The 20,822-nt window shown below is 49.1% G+C and overlaps 1 protein-coding gene across 1 annotated transcript in view; it reads right to left on the bottom strand.

The window, feature by feature from the left end:
- Positions 1-15,878, bottom strand: part of LOC126536008 (lysosomal alpha-glucosidase-like) — a 64,106-nt gene extending 48,228 nt beyond the window's left edge. The window contains exon 1 of the mRNA XM_050182896.3: positions 15,557-15,878. The gene's annotated coding sequence lies outside the window, so the exon portion shown is untranslated. The remainder of the gene's footprint in view (positions 1-15,556) is intronic.
- Positions 15,879-20,822: the final 4,944 nt, after the last annotated feature.

Genomic DNA, 20,822 nt, shown 5'->3' with positions numbered 1-20,822 from the left:
CGGTGACAGCGGAAACTGTCAGTGAAAACGCTGGAGTTAGGAATCGCGGCAGCAAACGCCAGCCAATTAACCTCCGTGCATCTGTCGCTTGAAAGCGAACGAAACATCGAAAGCACAGCGCATACGAAGCTACCGGCACTACTCGCGCTCTCCAAACATCGCAGATCGCTTTGAAGACGAGGCCCGCGCGGGCGGGCACTTTGGCCACGGCACCAATCGCTTTCAAGACAAACGAGCGCCGGCAACGCGTCCATACGGCGTCCGCAATTCGCGTGACCAACGGCGTAGTAAACGCCGCGGTTGTCTCCACTATGTACGGAGCGGCGGGAGAAGTGGACATGGAGGAACCCAAGTAGCCGCCGCAGAGGAACGCCCCCCCCCCTCCCTACTCCCTCGCGTCATCCTCGTGCCCCGCGCGTGACAGGAGAGAGCACGCTTCTGACACGCGGTCCACGCTCGCGCACGCGAGATTGAACCGCGTTCGCCGGCTCACCCTCGCCCGCTTTCTCTCGCACATACAGCCTACGGCGCGCGGCGACGGTTTTATCGCCCTTGGATTTTATGCGGAACCTCACGGCGACGGCAGAAATGCGCTTGGAGTGTCCATATAACTGCTTTCGCAATAAAAAGTGCAAATTCGCCTGCGCTTGTGGGGATGTGAGCTGCTGAACTTGTGTCGCTGTCTGCCGTCAGCTGCAGAAAGCGACGTTATACTTTACAAAGTCGACGCCAAAATGCAATTAAGCAACAGTGCAGCGGTGAGCGCAAAGCTTCTTTTCGAAAGCGCTCAGCGATATATTCAGGACCCTGTACAGAGGCACTAGTTCCTTCCTGCATCGGGCGCCATGCGGTTCCACGGAGCACTTTCGAAACTACTCAAATCGAAACCCAAGCATGAATCGTCGGCTCAACTACTGCCGCACATCACCGCATCACTGTGGTGCATAAGATCACAAAACCCCGCCATAGTGGGTCACACGAACCATGATTTCCAAGAGCTGGTACATCATTACCTACGTCACGATAGCCAATTTGTGCGCCAATCAGAAATTGTTCTTCCGTTCGAAAATGTCCGTGAACACGATCCCAGGGCGTAGATTCACTGTGCCACTCACACACAGTAACTTTGGAGCTTCCATATGAGTGCTAGGCTATCCATGCTAGAGGAAGGTTTTCGAGGAGTTGTGGCAGCAAAGAAAAAGATAGAGAACGCATTGGCAGCCTCTTACGAACAAAAAGCTGTGTGAATCCAGCGCCATTCCAGCGCCAGTCTGTTCAGTAGCTACTGAAGCCGACGTTCTGCCGCAACGCGTCACGCCGGAAGCGCCTGGCCCACCCGGACTTTCTCTCCCAGCAGCAGGGGAGGCCAACTCTTCGGTGACTGACCGCCGTGCCGCCGGCGTTGCGCAACCGCGGCAGATGCTCTGGCCAGGGTCGCAGCCTCCCACTTCGTGCCGGTGTTCCGACGACCCCACTCAAATGAACCGCGCAGCGCCACGCACTCGCGGTTTCGAGCAGCGGCTGCTACGCGCGCGCGCGCTGCAGCCGTCTTCTATTGATCAGGCAGCGGCGGCCGAAAAGTGCAGACGAACCATCTCCCAGACGGCGGCGCGGACGTCACAGGGCGAGGAAAAAACGCAGAGAAAAACACAGCGAGCAGGAAGAGGCGCTCTTGCCGTGCTAGTGCATTGGGAGGCGGTGGATGGCGCTGGCGTCGGGGGTCAACAGCATGGAGGAGGTCAACAGCCGCTGCTGTAACACTCAGGGAACCGGCGGCGCCGCGCGCTCCGTGGGCTCCCAACTTCCGCAACGCGCGCTCACGAGCGCTGCCCCCAACACGCCGCTGGAGTGCGTGCGTGCGTGTGTTGTTCGCCGCAGCGGCGGCGAAACCAGCGGCTACCCCCGACAGCCGCTTCGGGGACTGGCTACCCTCGCCTGTCCGCCCGCGGGCAACCTCGTCCCCCCCTCACCACCCGCCGGTGGGCGGAAGTGCGAGCCGCCGGCCAACCACTACTGCGTAGCGGCCAGACTGCGTCAGAACCTGCTCCGTCGCGAAAAACGAAAGCGGTGAGCCTCACCCGTTAGTTAAAGGCCGTCCTCGTTTGCGCCATCGACGTGCTAGCGCCGACACCGGCGATGCTGTGTTTATTCGGGCCGCACTGGATGCAAAGAGCCGAGCGGAGTCCTTGAAGCCGCGGCAGTGGTGCACGCTTTAGTCTATTTCCTCGTGTATGTGTCTGTGCGTCTGTTTCGGCTCGGCAGTCGCCTCTGCGCACTTTGCGGCTAGTCGCTATGTAACTGCGCACCCAAGTCTGGCATAACGGCTGCCCAATGCAACGGCCAAGCCGTCTGGTACTGCGCCATAGGACGATTAATAAAGAAGTAGTGCCAGAGGCGACCGGCGAGTGCGTCGTATGGGTTTGTTTGGGTTCGCGGCGCCGTCGGCGACGTTCAGTGGATACCGTTTTCTTTTTTTGTTTTACCCGGAAGTGATGTTCGCAGTGGCGCAGCAGTGTTCGATCGGATTACATCACGCAGGAAGCGGTCATTCGGCGTCTGGAAAAAACCCCGTGGATTATGCCGTATAATCGGCAGCAATGTAAAAGTATGAAACCGTCCTTGTTGACTATTTGTGTCAGAGCCCGTAACTCTGTAAAAAAAATATAAATATCCAATAAAAATATCGTTTGCTGCAAGTATTCACCAGAAGTTATACTCCAATCTATAGGTGCTTCGGAAGACGAATATACAACGCTCAAACCTGTTATGCAAGTAAGGAGTAACTCTTCAAACCTTCATGTGACATGCGGAACGGATAAGTTTAGTAATACACCAGCAAAAACAAAAACAAAAACAATTTTTCTTTTGCTGCTTCATCTTATTTTTACTATAGAGTCTTTAGACCGCCCGTATGTATACCGCAAAATTGAAGCGTAAGTTCTTGGTCTGTTGTGATGTTTTTGTTGCCAACATGGAAGCCTCGTAAGCAAGCCCCAAACGCACAACTACGTGTCGCCGTCTTGAACCGTCAATAAAAGCAGTTATCCCGTCGTAGCCCGTCGTGTAAACACAAAGAACATTGGTTTGATAATTTGTTGCCTGCATTGAACTGCGGATTATTTTTATCTGCTAGTCTTATTAAATAAGAAGCCAAAATAGGTCGCTCGGTTTGCGTGTCCTAAAACAACGGCTGTAACTTATTCCTATGCTTGTAATCAGCTTCTTTCGGTCCTTCGATATATTACACCAAAATAAACACGTTAAGAAATACTAAATTTTGGGAAAAGCAGCAGACGAGAATGTGGCAAGGGGCGTCTCGCAGGTTGTGAACCCAATTTCTTGGAATTTGCGTTCTTGGTGCTTGATGTTTATATATTTATTTGCATTTATTTCCCCTGTCAAACTGCGCCTGCGTTCATTTCTTCTTTTTCCTCACTGTTAGTGCCACCGATTGGCGTTGTTCACACTTCTTCAATTATATAGTAGCGTGCTCTGATCAGCCTTGGCCACGCCAACTATTCATAATAGCAAGGACGTAGTCAAGTTAACTAGTATTGCTCGTTCAAATAAGCTATGCCATCTCTCTCTCTCTCTCTCTCTCTCTCTCTCTCTCTCTCTCGTTTTCACGTATCGGAGCACGTGGAGAGACGTGCTTGTATATTCCCAGCTTGCTAAACATCCCATAACTCGCCTGCATTGCTTTTTTTCTTTTTCATTGTTGTACTCGGCAATAAAGTTGCGCACTGGATTTGACAAGAGGTTTTCCATGAGAAAGTTGTATAGTTGCCCACCTGCTTAAAAGAAAAAAAATGGTGGGAGGGAGAAGGAGCTTCTTTCTAGTTGGCATTAGTAGTACTGGCAATGATGACAGTCGGAATCGCAACACTGTCAGGGACTAATTAATCCACAACATCTGGGGAAGGAAAATGCCGATGATCAACTGCAATAAATTTATTGCACTTGTAAACAAGAAAATCGCCACTAGTTTTCGATCACGTGATATGGGGATAACTATGAATGAAGAAATGCTGAACGATGAAGGCACGAAAGATTATTATTATTATTATTATTATTATTATTATTATTATTATTAGTAGTAGTAGTAGTAGTAGTAGTAGTAGTAGTAGTAGTAGTAGTAGTAGCTTATAGTAGTTATAAAGTTTATAAGCACATATCATCACAAGGGCACTGGACTGTTGGATTATTGTCGATGCTATCACTTCGTTGCCGACCAATACACGCTGAGCTTTTGCTTCTTTTCAGTCTCATTCACGATATCCTCGCCTGGCCCGAACTCCTCATTTGGGTCATGTTGCGTATGCCGGGCAAGATCAGCTGATTACATACACCATTCCAAGTTTCCACCTGTCATAGCCGACACTCAAGCGTCCACAGAATACAATCGTTATAAAGTTTATTTTTTTAATATCGATATTTTTTTTACTCAGTGTCATTATGTTTTTCCGAACTTTTGCGCTGTTATTTTATCGTCTCACACATTATTTAAGGGCCTTTCTCCTGCATTTTCTATTTAACTTACCTTGCGTCTTGTTGTATGCAAACTGTCCTTTTCATAATGGTCTTTTCTTGTTTATTGTATTTATTTTCTCGCATTATGCCTTGTTCTCACTTTTTGTTTGTTTCCTCTCTTTCTTTTACCTATAACCTCCGGCAGTATATTTTTAATGTCTGCGTGGATGGGAGGGGGGCTGGCACTCAGATCGTAGGATTGTGTCTGGGCCCGTTAAATTGATTGATTGATTGATTGATTGATTGATTGATTGATTGATTGATTGATTGATTGATTGATTGATAAAAACAGCTGTGGGAATACGTTAGAGACACCAGATACTCATTTGTTCTAAAAAACCAACATTGTGGTCAAAGTGGCGAGCAGAAAACGGCAACAGAAAAAAGTGCAGAAATGTTACCTTAAGGACATCTCATAAAGGGTGCCTAGCCTTCTTTTTTTTTTGTTGTTGTTGTTATCTCTCTCTCTCTCTCTGTTATTATTTATTTACTTGAGACGAAATTGAGATCCCTTTATGACATATACAAGTGAAGCAACAGATTCTTATTTGAACATGTAAATTGGGGAAGCGCCTGTCATAACGTAATAGTAGATTCGCCTCCATTTTGTCCATCTCTTCGTTCTCTCAAAGCGACCTCTGCCTTCAGCCAATGCGAGTCAGCCAATGCGAGAGAGCCATAGTGCTCGAGCGCGGCGTATCGCCTGGCGTCACAGCTCGGACTCGATCGCTTTGTCGAGCAGCGCCATAGCATGGCGCGCCGTAGCTTCCAATCAAACTGTGTTGCAATTTTAGCAAACTTTTCCTGAAACCTATCGATGTTAAGGCTTGCTTGGGCGACAAGAATGAGCTCCGAGATGCCTGGCTTCGTGCTACCTAGCGGTCGTTGCTGAAGTGCGCCGCAGGCGGCGTACTCGGCGAGAAACCTGACGTCCCCATTAAGACCCTCACAACAATCAGTCTAGAAATTACGTTGCATCTTATTTTTTTAGTTTTTATTGCCCGCAGCAGAGTTTCCGTTGTTGTACAATTGAATGTATCTTTTTTTTTTCTAAGTGGAGCTAGCTTTGTCTCGGGGCCAACTCCGATTTCCCAGTTAATATACATGGGAAATGCAGAACTTCTCTCATTAGACCAAGTATGCTCTGATAAAAACAACACGACAATTTTGTAAACTGCACCTACCGATACATATATTGCCGCCAGTATTGCGAGAAGACAAAGACGACCGACATATCCCAACTGCATAGCCGCCACACCGCGAGCGTCAAGCAAAGCACCGCAAGGCAACGCTCGGCCGGTGCTGACAGGCCGGCGGCTCGTGCGCGAGAATCGGACGATTGGCACGCGACAGAATGCGACAAAGAGGAGAACGACGTTCGAAGGAGCGAAGCTCGAGGGACGCTTTTGTTGTTGTTGAGTGCTCAGTCGGTTTTTGTTGACGGGCACAGGCTCGCCCAGCATAAATCAGTTTTCTGAGAAACGGCTGTTGTAACTGTTGGTTACATATCTGGTGGAGGTGCTGGGTATGATTCCAAGCCCCACACACGCCAGGGAAGGTAGCCCGGATCCCCGAAGTTTGGAGCCAACAGAATTAACGCCTGTCCACCAACGCGCGAGTCGCCGCATACGAGGTGAGGCCCCCGAGTTTGGTCCTCTCGCCGATTCACCAAGGGCAGCGGCGGCAGCCAGCCGAGGTACCAGTGCGATGGCTACTCAAGTAACCCCTTCTCACGTCGTCGCTGATTCACCCCGGACGCCAGAATCCTTCCACGGAGACACATTCGAGGATGCCGAGGACTGGCTCGAAAACTTCGAGCGTGTCGCCAGGTGTAACGGTTGGGACGAGACAAAGAAACTCCGGTATGTGTACTTCGCGCTGGAGGAATCTGCACGGACGTGGTTTCAAAACCACGAAGCGTCGTTATCATCGTGGAACGACTTCCGGCGAGAGCTGCTAGCTACGTACCCGAGCACGGACCGCAGAGAGAGGGCAGAAGCCGCTCCTCAAGCGAGGAACCAGCGGAATAATGAAAGTGTGACCATGTACATTGAAGACATGACCCACCTCTTCCGCCGAGCCGACCCAAACATGGCTGAGGACAAGAAATTGCGGCACCTAATGCGCGGTGTAAAACAGGAACTCTTTGCCGGCCTGGTTCGTAATCCGCCCCGCTCTGTAGCCGAATTTCGATCAGAGGCGACGACGATGGAGAAGACGCTGCAGCAGCGTGCGCGGCAGTACAACAGAGATGTATGCGTCGCATCATTTGACGTTGGGTCAGGAGCCCTCCCCAACAACATGGACATCCTACGCGAAATGGTGAGGTCCGTCGTAAGGGAAGAGCTGCAGAAACTGCAGCTGGCCCAAAGCCCTCCTACGGTGTCCTCACTTGCTGATGTCATACGCGAAGAAGTCCGGCAAGTAATTTGTGAGCCAGAGCCTCAGGTACGGCCCCACGCACAGCCAGAGCGTCAGCCGCGGATATCGTACGCCCAAGCTTTACGTCAGGACCTAGGACGCGCCGACTTTGGACGAACGGCCACAATACCCCAGGTACTTCCTCGCAATGTTCAGCCCATGCCAGAAGGAAGCCCACGTAAAAGCGATGTATGGCGCACTGCAGACCGGCGTCCCCTCTGCTACCACTGTGGAGAGGCTGGTCACCTATACCGGGAATGCCAGTATCGCCGAGTAGGACTGCGTGGCTTCTCTGTGAATGCGCCTTGCCCTCGAAACGGTGAGCGTCCTTATGAGATTGATGCATTTTTATCTACGCGCCAAACTGTTCGGAACCCCCAGCAACATGAACCTCGATCAGCAGCGCCTATGCGTTATAGGTCGCCCAGTCCGCGTCCCGCTTCCATTTCACCGAGGCGTCGCTCCCAAAGTCCGCGACGGGAAAACTAGAGCCAGCGACCTGTGGAGGCAAGGCCGCTGACGCCCGGAACACCGAAGGCCCTCCATCGCCAATCCGACAAGACGACGGCAGTGACGAAACGACCGACAAGTGCAGTGATGACACCGTTACTTCCGAGTTGCGCGTCATCATCGACGACTTCGAAGTGACTGCGTTGGTAGACACTGGTGCGGACTATTCAGTTATTAGCAGTGTACTCGCCAGAAAATTGAAAAAGGTATTGACCCATTGGACCGGATCTCCAATACGTACAGCGGGGGGACACTTAGTCGACCCCGTAGGAATGTGCACAGCAAGAATAGGAATTAGAGGCTTTACATACGTCTGCAGCTTTATTGTTATCCCTGAGTGTTCCCGTGATCTGATACTGGGCATGGACTTTTTACGAACGAATGGCGCAATTATCGACTTGCAAGAATCACGCGTGTTGTTTTCCACAGAAAATGCTGTTACCATTTCTGATACAGAACAGCCACATATTTCCTCTCTCCCTATTGTGGATGAAGACGTGACGGTGCCGGCACGGTGCAGTATGACTGTCATTGTAAGGAGCGACATGTTTCGTGACTATGAGGGACTTGCAGACGGAAATATCGGGCTGCTACTAGAAAAGCAAATATGCGTGGCAAGAGGCCTAGTTCACCTGCGTAACGGGTATGCGGACGTCCTTTTGACTAACTTTGGCAATGAGGCACAACAAGTGGCGAAGGGAACAGCCATAGCGTCTCTTCATGACTATACACAATTTTCGGATGTGTCAACCCTCGATGCAGCATCACCAGCTTCTGCCACCTTAGACAGTGTCCTTACCTCTATCGACATTGACCGAGAGCTGTCATCACTACAAAGAGATGAGATTGTGAACTTGGTCACAGAGTTTGCAGAATGCTTTTTGACTTCATCGAAAGTCCGTCGTACTCCCGTCGCAAAACACCGCATTGTGGTCGAAGAACCTGCAAGACCAGTTCGCCAACACCCGTACCCAGTAGCTCCGAAGGAAAGAGAAGCGATAAGAAGTCAAGTACAGGAAATGCTCAAGGACGGTGTAATACAGCCATCCAATAGTCCGTGGGCATCTCCGGTAGTCCTTGTCAAAAAGAAGGATAACACGCTACGATTTTGTGTTGACTACAGGAAACTCAACCTCGTCACGAAGCGGGATGTTTATCCACTCCCCCGCATCGACGACACCTTGGACAAACTACGCAATGCTTACTTCTTCTCTTCTCTGGATCTCAAAAGCGGATACTGGCAGATAGAAGTGGACGAGCGAGATCGCGAAAGAACGGCATTTGTGACACCGGATGGTTTATACGAGTTTAAGGTGCTTCCATTTGGTCTGTGTTCTGCGCCAGCCACATTCCAGCGGATGATGGACACTGTTCTCTCCGGACTGAAATGGCAGTCGTGCCTCGTCTACCTTGATGATGTGGTGGTCTTCTCCACTACATTCGAGCAGCACGTGCAGCGACTGAGAGCAGTTCTGGATGCTATTCGCACGGCGGGATTGACCATAAAACCCGAAAAATGCCACTTCGGCTTTCGCGAGCTCCGCTTTCTCGGACACATTGTCAGTGCTGAAGGCGTCCGCCCCGATCCTGAGAAGATCACTGCAGTAGGAATGTTTCCGAAGCCAAGAGACAAAAAAGCTATTAGACGTTTCCTGGGACTGTGTGCCTACTACAGGCGTTTCGTAGAAAATTTTTCTAAGATTGCCGAACCACTCACGCGATTGACAAAAGAAGATGTCCCTTTTGTGTGGGAGAAAGAACAAGAAGACGCCTTCTCTGAACTACGACGGCGTTTGCAGAGTCCTCCTATACTCGCCCATTTTGATGAAAATGCCGAAACGGACATCCACACCGACGCGAGTAACATCGGTCTCGGTGCCATACGTGGCAGAATGGAGAAGAAAAAGTCATTGCGTACGCAAGCCGTACCTTATCGAAAGCCGAGACAAATTACTCAGCTACAGAAAAGGAATGCCTGGCGGTTATATGGGCCATCAGTAAGTTCCGGCCATACTTATATGGCAGACCGTTTCGAGCCATCAGCGACCATCACTCATTGTGCTGGCTGGCGAACCTCAAGGACCCTTCTGGAAGACTCGCTAGATGGAGTTTGCGTCTACAGGAGTATGACATCACGGTCGTTTACAAGTCCGGCACAATGATGCTGACTGCTTATCACGCGCACCAATCGAAGCTACGTCACCTGAATACGAGCAAGATTTCCCATTTCTTGGGGCTGTGAATACGACGGAAATGGCTCATCATCAGCGCACTGATCCGGAATTACTCCTGCTCATCGAGTACCTGGAGGGTCGACAAGTGAAAGTGCCTCGAGTTTTCGTTCGCGGATTGTGTTCGTATGTCCTCCGAAACAACGTCCTCTACAAACGAAACTTCGAGCACAGTGGTGAGACGTTTCTACTTCTCGTACCATCATCGCTGCGAGCTGAAATCTTAGAAGCTTGCCATGATGACCCTGCAGCTGGCCACTTAGGCGTTAGTAGGACTCTGGCGAGAATCCGCCAGAAATATTACTGGCCGAAGTTGATGAATTCAGTGCAGCACTATGTCAAATCGTGCCTAGATTGTCAAAGACGCAAAACACCGCCACTCAAACCAGCAGGTTTTCTGCAACCGATACAGCCACCAACAGCGCCATTTGAACAAATAGGAGTGGATTTACTTGGACCATTTCCCGTTTCAACCTTAGGAAAGCGGTGGATTGTGGTAGCAACCGATTATCTGACCCGGTATGCTGAGACCTCTTACAAAATGAACCGCCATTGAAGTGGCTCAGTTTTTTGTCTCACACATAGTATTACGACATTGCGCACCTAACGTACTCATAACAGACAAAGGAACAGCTTTCGTGGCCCGTTTGATGCAGTCTGTTATGAAACTAACACATACTGCTCATAGAAAAACCACAGCGTACCATCCACAAACAAACGGCCTGACTGAACGGCTCAATAGAACGCTCGCTGACATGATCTCAATGTACGTGGACATCGAGCATCGGACATGGGACAGTATTCTACCATATGCCACCTTTGCGTATAATACTGCAGTACAAGAAACGACACATTTCACGCCATTTGAACTTGTTTACGGTCGGACAGTAACAACGACACTAGACGCGATGTTACCTGTAGACAACAGCGCCGAAGACGACCCTGACGTTAGCGAGTACATAGAAAGGGCAGAAGAAGCACGGCAGTTGGCAAGGCACCGTATCATACAACAGCAATACGTCGACGCAAACCGGTACAACCTAGGGCGAAGAGAGGTACAGTACAACCCCGGAGACAAAGTGTGGGCGCACAATCGGTAGAATTCAGCTCTCTTTTAAACGCAACAAATTTCATTCGAATCAATTCAGAGGTTGTCCAATGAAAGCAGGTCTGCGTTTTACATGCGTTTAAATGAGGGAAATTGAAGTTCGCCCCGAGTTAACCGGTTAAGCGGGCAACGCTTTAGGGGAACCAACATTTTCAATTCTCGGTGGCCATCCTAATAGTAGTGGTATCATGATCGTCGTCGTCGTCGTCGTCGTCGTCAGCATATTTTTATGTCCACTGCAGGACTAAGGCTTTTACCAGCTATCTCCAATTACCGCTGTCTTGCTCTAGCTGATTCGAGCTTGCGCCTGCAAATTTCTAATTTCATCGGCCCAACTAATTTTCTGTCGTCCTCGACTGCACTTCTCTTCACTCGGCACACATTCTGTAACGCTTATGGTCCAGCGGTTATCTACCCTACGCACATTACACGGCCTGCCCGCAGCAGCATTTATTTTTCTCTTAATGTCAACTAGACTATATCGGCTGTCGCCGTTTGCTTTCTGATCCACACCGCTCGTTTCCTGTCTCTTAACCTTACGCCTAACAATTTTAGTTACATCGCTCTTTGCGCGGTCCTTCACCTGTTCTCAAGCTTCTTCGTTAACTCCAAGTTTCTGTCCCATATGTTAGCACCCGTCGAATGCAATGATTGTACACTTTTCTTTCAACGAGAGTGGTAATCAAGCTCCCAGTCAAGAGTTGGTAACGCCTGCTGTATGCACTCCAGTCCATTTTCTGTAAACTTCCTACTCGTGACCCTGACCACGAGAGGGAGCAGCGGTACACACGCTCACGATTAGAATTCCTGTTCACCGCATTTGACCTTACTTGTTCGTTTTTGTTAGGAAATTCTTAGCGCATTAAAGAAAATGTGAACGGAAAACATCGTCATCCACTCGAGGGACGCACGATGTTGCGAAAGAATCCCCGTACGGCTTCGCTGAAAACAAAGCTTCGCTGTTGAAGCAGAATTCGTGTACCTTGGTGCTGATTGTACCCTTTCATGGTGTCATATAATGTAACCATTCTATTCCGATTATGTTCCTCTGCGCTTTTTGTGTGTGGTCCGAGTGGGGCTGCCCTCACGTTAGCACCGGAATTTCTCGGCCGCGAACGGTGATTGATAAGAATGAATTAGAAGCGAGCGAGCGGAATTCTCACGTTATATACAGGCCTCGATTTCCACAGAAGAGATTCGCTTTTTCGCAATGGTATCGCGCGGGTTCTGGTATCGGGTATTGCGTGTGTCTGCGAGAGAAAGATACCAACTTTGAACTTCAGCGCCACGCTATCGTTAGAAAGGGTCGCCACGGTCACGTGCGCTGGCGAGACGCCCATGCAGATTGGGCCTCGCGCTGCTCGAGGGCTTGAAATGTTCTCCGGGCCGTCCGGACTCGGGTAGCCAATCAATCTTGCCGGTGCGCGGTGGGCCGTAAACGCCGCACTGCCGATTCACTCGATCGTAACTGAACGCTCTTGAGTGCCATTTTATACTGACCCCTTTCACGCGTAATTGATTCAGGGGTCATTTGCTTGTTTTCTAGGTGGGGCTCTCTCGCAACCGTTGCCGTTTGTTACCGCACGCCATGAGCGAAGGTGTACTATTGGAAGTGGCACCACCGCCGTGTGAGCACGCGGGTTTCACATAACCAGACTGCGCTGACCAATGCCATTTATATTAAAGCAAATCTTTCTTTGCCTATTCCTTCCGTGTTTGGCTTGGCGGCTGCGGCTGCTGTTCGCGACTGGTTCGGTCGGTATCTCGGCACATACATTTGGGGACATATATACGAAGGCTAGATTAATTCGAGTACCAGCAGAGGGGCTTATGCTGACCGACATTATAGGGCTAGTAAGCACACCTTTGTCCTGCATAATAATTAAAAAAATGAATTCTTACACGTAACCTGATAATGTCGACTCGTTGGTATCTCTCAACGTTACTAGGCTAGCTTCAGTTTTAAAACTCGGCGCCGTTGCGCGGAACCGCCATTCGCCCGCGCCTTCGTGGCGCTGCAGTCGCGCCCGGCTTAAAACCCCTCAATCTCCCAAAGTAGCGCCATTCGCTTCCCTCCTCCTCCGCTCGGCGCGGCCTCGACGGTGGCGCTGCCGGTGGTGGGCCTGCCGTAGCAGACGACGGCTAACACGCTACGGGAGGAAATCCTTAGAAAAGTTCGTTCGAGCCCTGCGGAGCAGTTTTTTCAATCGAGATCTTTCTTCGTCAATCGGTAACTGGCCTTTAGAATTTCGTGTTAGAATTGCGGAGGAAATAGAGAAAATGACCATTATTCAAGGCGTATTTAAGGCGTAAAGCGCGCGACGTTGAGTGTTCGTGTTGCTGAAACACGTACGACGCAAGCACGCGGTGTACCCAAACACGCGCATAATTACCAAAGTTTCAGGTGTTGACAGCGTGAAAGTATGTGTACGTGGTTTCGTAGGTTCATTCACGTACCTGCAGGACACTTTTGTTCGGTCGGCGCGTGAGAGATTCCGGCTGTGTGCTGTCAGCAATGCCTGGCAACAGGGCTGTTTTTTCATTGCGGGGTGCTTTGGTAATCGTGACGATATATTGTTTTGTTTTTTTACAAGTACTGCTCCAGGAGGGCACATGTAATGGCTAACGGAGGCCTCTGAAGAGCACGTAACATTACACTAATGCAGGCGTCGCAGGGAGTGTTCGCATACAAAATTGGCTGTCCGCGATCTTATACCCCCTTGGCATGCACAGGCTTCGGCGAGCCCCATCCAGCGCTGGTTCTAGCTTTGGTGTTCCCGTTGCCGCTTTGGTGCCCTGGAGGTGCCGTAAATAATACGAAATATGACAAGTTGTTACACTAGTAAATAAAATTTATTGAAGAAATACAATCGCGCCAAGGCGCCAACTTCTAAAGCAGCGCTAGCGCGCCCGCGCGAGTATTATGAAACGCCAACGAAGAATTTACCGGCCCACGTACGACTCTACGATCAAAGTGCGCGTTAAACATCCCCAGGCGAGCTAGATAGAGTTATCCGGAGCCATCCACTATGACCTCCATCCTAGCTTTAGTCGCTTCGGAACGTTAAAAACATTAATCACCACAAACCAAATCAATACATGCGGGCGTACATTCGAAGCTAAAAGACTGCATCGTAAGTCATAGTGAGCCTTGCAATAGCGTCGAGAATGTGCTAACTGCTGGTGGCGCTCAAAACACACCCTGAAGAAAGTCGCTTTTATGTCACAGGCCAGCTGCAGATGCGTGCATTTCACCGCAAGACGATACTACATGAAACAAAGAGAGCACATTCGAAAAAAGAAAGTCAGACAACGCGCTAAAAACCACGCAGAGCATGAACACCCACTTTTTCGAAGCGGAAGGCGTGGACTAGGCTCAAAATAAGAGGTTGTGAGTAGCCGTGGCCTTACTTCACTAAACCGTGCGTTCTTTGCCACTTCCTCGAAGTCAGCCCGCCCGATCCTGCGAATCCACACTTCTTTTTGCGTTGCGCCCGCCGGACGGCAAAGCAAAAGCTTTTTGCCCTCGCTGTGTCTGTTGCGGCAACCAAAGGCGCAGCAGCATGGCATCGCAATTAAGTTCTCGGCCCTGCACGTTCTATTACGCTAACGCACTCCGTCAATCCGCCTGCTGTATTTTCGTCGCGCAGGCCCAACAATGGAGGTCGGCGCGCGCTGGAAAGAAAAAAATATACAAAAGCGCGGCGCCTGCTCCGCGCTGGAAAGAAAAAAATATACAAAAGCGCGGCGCCCGCTTCCACGTGACACAGATTGGCCAATGGGGGAGCGGAGGAGGCTGGGGCGACAGGAGGCGTAGAGGAGGACGCGCCAGGGTGAGCGGGGTGGCGGAAAGATCTAAGAATGGCGCTACTTTTGAAAAATTGAGGGGCTTTAGCCCGGCTTCACCATAGAATAAAGACTTCACTTCCTCACTGGCCGGCTACGCGGGCGGGCCGGACTAAGCACGCGGTGCAGCGTTGGTGTATTCTGTGGTTCGTTGTTGACGGCGAATTTCAGCAAGCATGTCATCCGTGGAACTGTGGCCTTCGCCAAGTTTTTTAAGAATATCAGCAGACGATGCCGACGTGCTGCGTATCTAGCTGCATAGGCCGCTATCGGAACGATGTCGACAATTCGGCGCACCACTTTTTCTGTGCTCCCTGCAATGCGACGCTTCGCACGGCGTAAAACAGAGCGATTCCTCGTGCCGACCGGGAACTCTCTGCGATATTAACGGCACCCGCTCGTGCCACTGCTCCCGCGTTCGTCGTCGTCTTCCACAGCTGGCGAGCTGGCTGCGTGACCATTCATCATTCCAGCGTAGAATTTCACTTCGCTTCTGTCGTCGTAATGGGGAGGCCGCGTTTACGGGGGTATGAGCCATTCCTTAAGGGAGTATGAGCCACTCATGGTCTTACGTAACGGAAAGATTTAATTTTGAAGAAATTTAATTTCGAAGAATCACAAGCGGCAAATAGCAGGCGAAGGCTGCTAACCATGCCGCCGAGCAAACTCGAGACATCGAACGCAAGCGACAACTGCGGACTGCGGGCGTGACGTCGTTCTCTCCGTCGCAGCCGATTGTGTGTGTAACCTCATAACTGAGAAATACCTTAATGAACCCTCGGGATTAACCCAGTGATAAACACAGGGGCCGCACGTTTCAGCGTCGCTGATTAACCATCTTTACGGAATGAAAAATCCTACTTTTTTTTTTCTTTTTTTTGTGGCTAGTGTGCACAAAGACCGACCTCACCTTTCTTCTTGTAGCGCTTCTTTGGCGTGGTGAGAAGCTTCGGTGCGGATGAAGATCCTCCTACAATCACGCACTTTGGCCAGATATTCAGGCTCGTAAGCCTTAACCTCGCGAAACGTTAAGACGACAGGAAGAAACACACATTTAGAAACGCAGCTTCTGCGCTTCGCTGTATGCGTTTCTTCCTTTCGTGCAGTTTACCTTTCTTTCAGTATTAACGAACTGGTGCGATAAATATTATTGCTGTAGGTGGATACCACTTTCTCGTGGTATCACTAATTCGGACAAGGGAGAACGCCAGCGAGCGTGAAACACGCGCAAACTGCCTGTCCGCACGAGCTCAAGGCTGTGACGAGGCGTCTGCAGTGGAGCTCGATGGAACATCGCTGCCATCTGGCAGCTGTCACAGAAGTGGCGACAGCGGCTGTAAGCGCGCGGGCGGGGAGTTTTACAACTGAAGCTAGTCTAGTAACGTTGGGTATCTCTAATGGACACCGATCTTTTAATGGAATAGCGCATTATATTCAACGGATTCTTCGATTTCCTTAATTTTCTCTTATTTGGTCATCCCGTATGTGTCTCCCTGTGTTTCCCCGAGAAGCGCACAATTGGAATGGAAAACATGGAAGCTTTCTGCTAAATGGGCATTGTATGGCGTTTAGCCACCGCCCCCAACTGACTGGCACGACGCAGTTTAATCGGTGTGATACCACGAGGCCGCCACCTCCACTTTCGGTGACAAGAATAGTCTCCCTTTTCACGTCCGAAGAAGCACTGCACTTGGTGCGCGTTCTGAACGGTCGCATAAAATGTGCTGTAATTTTTATTTGTGGCACAGTCGATTCATCGAACTTTCTTACCGTGATTATGATCAGTGAACTACCACATGGGACGCTACAAGAAGAAACACAGATGCACGGCGCTGACTAACAACTGTAGTAATTTAGTGACACGCCTTGTTTTTTATACACAGATAAACAACCAGACCACGAGCGTGAGACGGCCAAAACAACGCAAGAGAGAGAAGGACTCGTGGCCGTTTCCATCCCACACGCGATCAGTTTTGGCAGACTCACGGCAATTGCGAAGTCGAGAGCTACCCCTAAAAAAAGGAGTTTGTCTCAGTACTGCTTTAACTTATAGGGTGAACTGCGCACGTAAGCCGAGAGACGTTGGCAGTTCTATACAGAATTCTTGAGCTTGCGTTTCTTGGCGTCAGTTCAACGGCACCATCCTGTAGTGGTACTGTTCGCGCTTTCTCTGCGGTTGTACAAAACCACTCCCACCCTCCTCCCCATTATACTTCGAGAATTTTTTTCGCCAGTAGCTGTTATCTGCAAAGGAACAGATTTGGTTGGCTTTCTGTCTCAGTGTAAAAAAAAAAAAAAATACCCCTCCTTCAACAGGAGTTCCTTCTTTCTATTGGTTCTCAGTCTCGACGCAAGCCTTTCTTCTGTCAGGCTGCTCAATTCGAACTGGCGCACTTCTACAGGAACATTGGGAAGGTGTTGCTTGTGACAATTTCATTAACTTGATCTGATGCCAGACCGGCAAGTTTTCTTTGAAAGGTACGCCAAAGAAAAAAAAAGTTAATTTAAACAGTTTTAGTAAGTTACGCTTCATAAGTACAAAGATTTTCCATCTTATCGCAAGGAGAAGGCTCGGTAAGGCAAGAAATACAAATTCGAAATCCGAGTAAGGACGCTGTGAAGTTCTCCACATAGGCTCCTCAAGGCTTCATTAATTTCGACAGCATTTGCATTTACTTATAATTAACTGTTTTTCATTAAAGGACTGAATTGCGCTCTGAATGAACCAAAGGCTCAAGCCAGCAAATTATGAGAACTGGGGCTAAAAGGACTTCAAATATATATATGGAAAAAAATCATGACTTCACATCTAAATGGAGGTACTGAGATTCCGACAAGAAATTTATGAAAGTTTGGTCTTCATTTCTTCAATTATTATTAAACATTTCTTTTTTCACGGAATGAATAAAAACAGTTTTTAGAGAATACTTTATCATAGTAAACTGCTTTTAGCTGGGTCGCAGAATAAAATGTATGCGCTTATGACTTCTCCTTGCCCATCGTGTCATGAGTATGAAGCGTCCGCATGTTTGACCTTGTTTTTACCGTGGCGGACCCACAACAAGGAATAGAACGTGGGGCTAACACTCCATGCGTAATCTCAAGATAAAAGGTTACGGAAGAGAGCGTATAGTACGCCAGCTTCCCTTGTCTAATGGAATAAATGTGTAAACTTTCATGGCCGGGTAGACGAGCATCCCAAAAACTAGAAAGAATGTTCGAGCGAAAAAGTGGGTTATTTGTTACAAAATGTCCACATGTTGACACATCTGTTAGAAAGTCCCTTTGCATGCACCCTCGTCTACTGTTATTTTTACTTTCGTGCACTCTTAAAAAAAATTACACCATTTGGGTCGTATCTTGCCACACAACAATAATCGTTATCCGTCTTGTCCGCATTTCCTTTCTTTAACGCTGCGAGACCGGTACTTACAAGTCACGAACGGCATGCGCGTTATCAGCGTGACACAGTATTCTCGACAGGAAAGTAGCGAGCGCAGTGTTTTCAAGAAAGGAAACGCAAGCAAGACAGATGACGATTATCGTTGTGTGGCAAATATACACCCCAAAGAGTGTACACTTCTTTTATAGTGTATGGTAAAAAGGCGATAATTTTCCAGTGTTACCGTATCTATCGGGAAAAACTGTTTTTCTTTTGTTTTCTTTTTTTTACAGCAAAGCTGTATATGGCTAGCCGATTCGTCCGTCCGTCCGTTTGTCGCCTGTACGCCGAAAACTTTCCTACGCAAACCTATGCACACGCGTCAAAAAAAAAAAAAAAAAAGAGAGAGACAGGGAAAGAGAGGCGCGCCATTGGCTGCGCTAGTAGTGACGTCGTTTCTCTCCGTCGCAACCGAGCGCACGCGCAGCAGTTCCTCTCCGGCTCCGAATGGAACAGGCCACGCGTCATAGGTACTCCTGAGGAGCAGGCAGCTTTCAATCAACAACGCCGCGAGCGGAACCGGGAACGAGCTCGTCTACGTCGTGCCGATGCTGCAGCCCGGGCACAAGAACAGGCTCGTGCAGCCGAGCGCAAGCAGCAACTGTATACCGAGCCGTCGTTTAATGAACCATCGGGATTAACCCAGTGATAAACACCGGGGCCGAACGTTTCAGCTTCACTAGTTAACCATCTGTACGGAGTGCTTGGGCGGTGATTTTTTATTTGTCACGCTTTCAAAATTTCAGAAAATTTTGCATCATTGGGTATGCATGCATGACAGCATGCATGTATACTTTCCTTTAATAGCGATGGTTCGCAGAGTATATGAGAATGGACAACTGGGCTAGTTAGCTTACTTGCATCTTGAAAGTGTAAAAGCGCACAAAAACGAGAACGAAGAGAGAAGACAGGACGAGACGCAGGGTATGTCGTGTTTTCTTTTATTGTACCGTTGTTACTTGCTTGATTCCTTTTTTTTTATCTTGTGCACCGAGCCCTTCGTGCCTGGACTGTGGAACTCTACAGCGAAACAATTGAGCACTTGTTCACTTGGTTTCAGAATGCTCAACTATCAACAGCTGTCGCTCTGTACTACTCCACTAAGTTCCATCGGTTTGATCTTTCTCTAACTTCGCTTAATTTTTTTTTTTTTTTTCCGGAAGGCCTAACTTTATTAATACGGGGCTCACGAAGCGGTATACAGGAATTCTCCTAGGCTGCCGGACTCGACCCTTCTTTGAGACTCGATAGCCCTCATATAGTAAGTGTCATGTAGTGCGTTGTGTTGTGCCTTCCTCTTCTGTTTCTCCTTTTTAAGAACTTAAAAATTAAATTCTAAGGTTTTACGTGCCAAAACCGCGGTATGATTAATTTTGACCGCATGGGGTTCTTTAACGTGCACCTACATCTTTAAACATGCGCGTTCTTTTAATTTGGCCCCCATCGGAATGCTGCCGCCACGGCCTCAAGCTCAGCATCGCAGCGCCTTTGGCACCGGGCTACTGCGGCAGGTCCCGTCGCTTTTTTTGTTTCTCCCCTCTCCTTTACAAAATAGTGGGCATGGTGGTTTCTTTCTTTTATTTATTTTTAGTATTCTATTCTCATTCTGCCTGTGTATATAGTTTATAATAATAATAATAATAATAATAATAATAATAATATGCAAAAGAGTCATTTATTGTGCCTATTGTACGGACCTGTGCGAGCCTGATTACTTCGCGCATTTTTGTTCATATCGAGCTAAACGTACATACGTACTTGAGAAAGTCGAAAGAGTCCTCGGGAAAATCCACCATCTCCAAATTCCTCGCTCGCTGAACGATCCGACTATAAGCCGCCCTCGCACAGCACGCTGCCGCGCTGTTTGTTTTACTAACACGCGGCGTTGACCTAGCGGAGCTGGCGTCAAGCGCAGCTGCGACACTTGTCTCTGCAAGCAATCGGCAGGGGTGACTGCACTGCCTGATTAGCGCGGAAACGGGCAAAAACGCTGTGCGACTGTCGCTTCGCGGTCCGCCAGTTTCGTTCTGTGAACTTGGCGCGTTATCTGCGAAACACGCCCTCGGGGTTACTAACAGTACGAAATCTGCGACAAGCATTTTCCTTATCTGTTTAGCAGTATTTTTTTTTCTTTCCTTTTTTTTACGATAACTGACGGCTTGTAACTCCGGATGCATTCGCGAACGTTGAAATCAGACGTCCTGGTGATATCGTATAGATTGGCACCCAGGCTCGCAAGTGTTGACCCGAACCGGAATGTGGATCTAGCGAGGAAAAAGAAAGAGAGAGGGAAAAGAAACATTTCTACAGCGACTAATTTTGTGGCAGTTGCGGCGCGGGGTCGCAGTGCTTCGTGCGTGCCACAGTTCGTGTGAGTTCGATCACACCCTGGCTTCTTTTCGTTTTTCCTCCAGGCAGGATGCGCGAGCAATCTTTTTTCTTTCTTTTCCTTGCAAAAGTTGTCGGATCTACGCGCGTGTTTACTTTCTTTCTGTGGCAGGCATATGACAGAAAAAGCAAGCAAATGTGCAGACGTGTGTCCTGGTACGCTCATGCACATTCAAAAGCACCTTCTGCAGGACGTCTCACTCCGATGTGATCGGTTATGCCTCGTGGGTTTGCTTTGAAGAACCGCGACGTGCTTTGGTCTCTGGTCGTGAATCAATTTCCGGATTCCGATCCTTCGACTAGCCATGTAAGGCCAGCCAGACAGAGTAGTCGTGAACATTGTGTG

This window comes from Dermacentor andersoni, chromosome 4 (genome assembly GCF_023375885.2).
Source record: "Dermacentor andersoni chromosome 4, qqDerAnde1_hic_scaffold, whole genome shotgun sequence".
Lineage (NCBI taxonomy): Eukaryota > Metazoa > Arthropoda > Arachnida > Ixodida > Ixodidae > Dermacentor > Dermacentor andersoni.
This window is presented reverse-complemented; position numbering and strand designations above follow the sequence as displayed.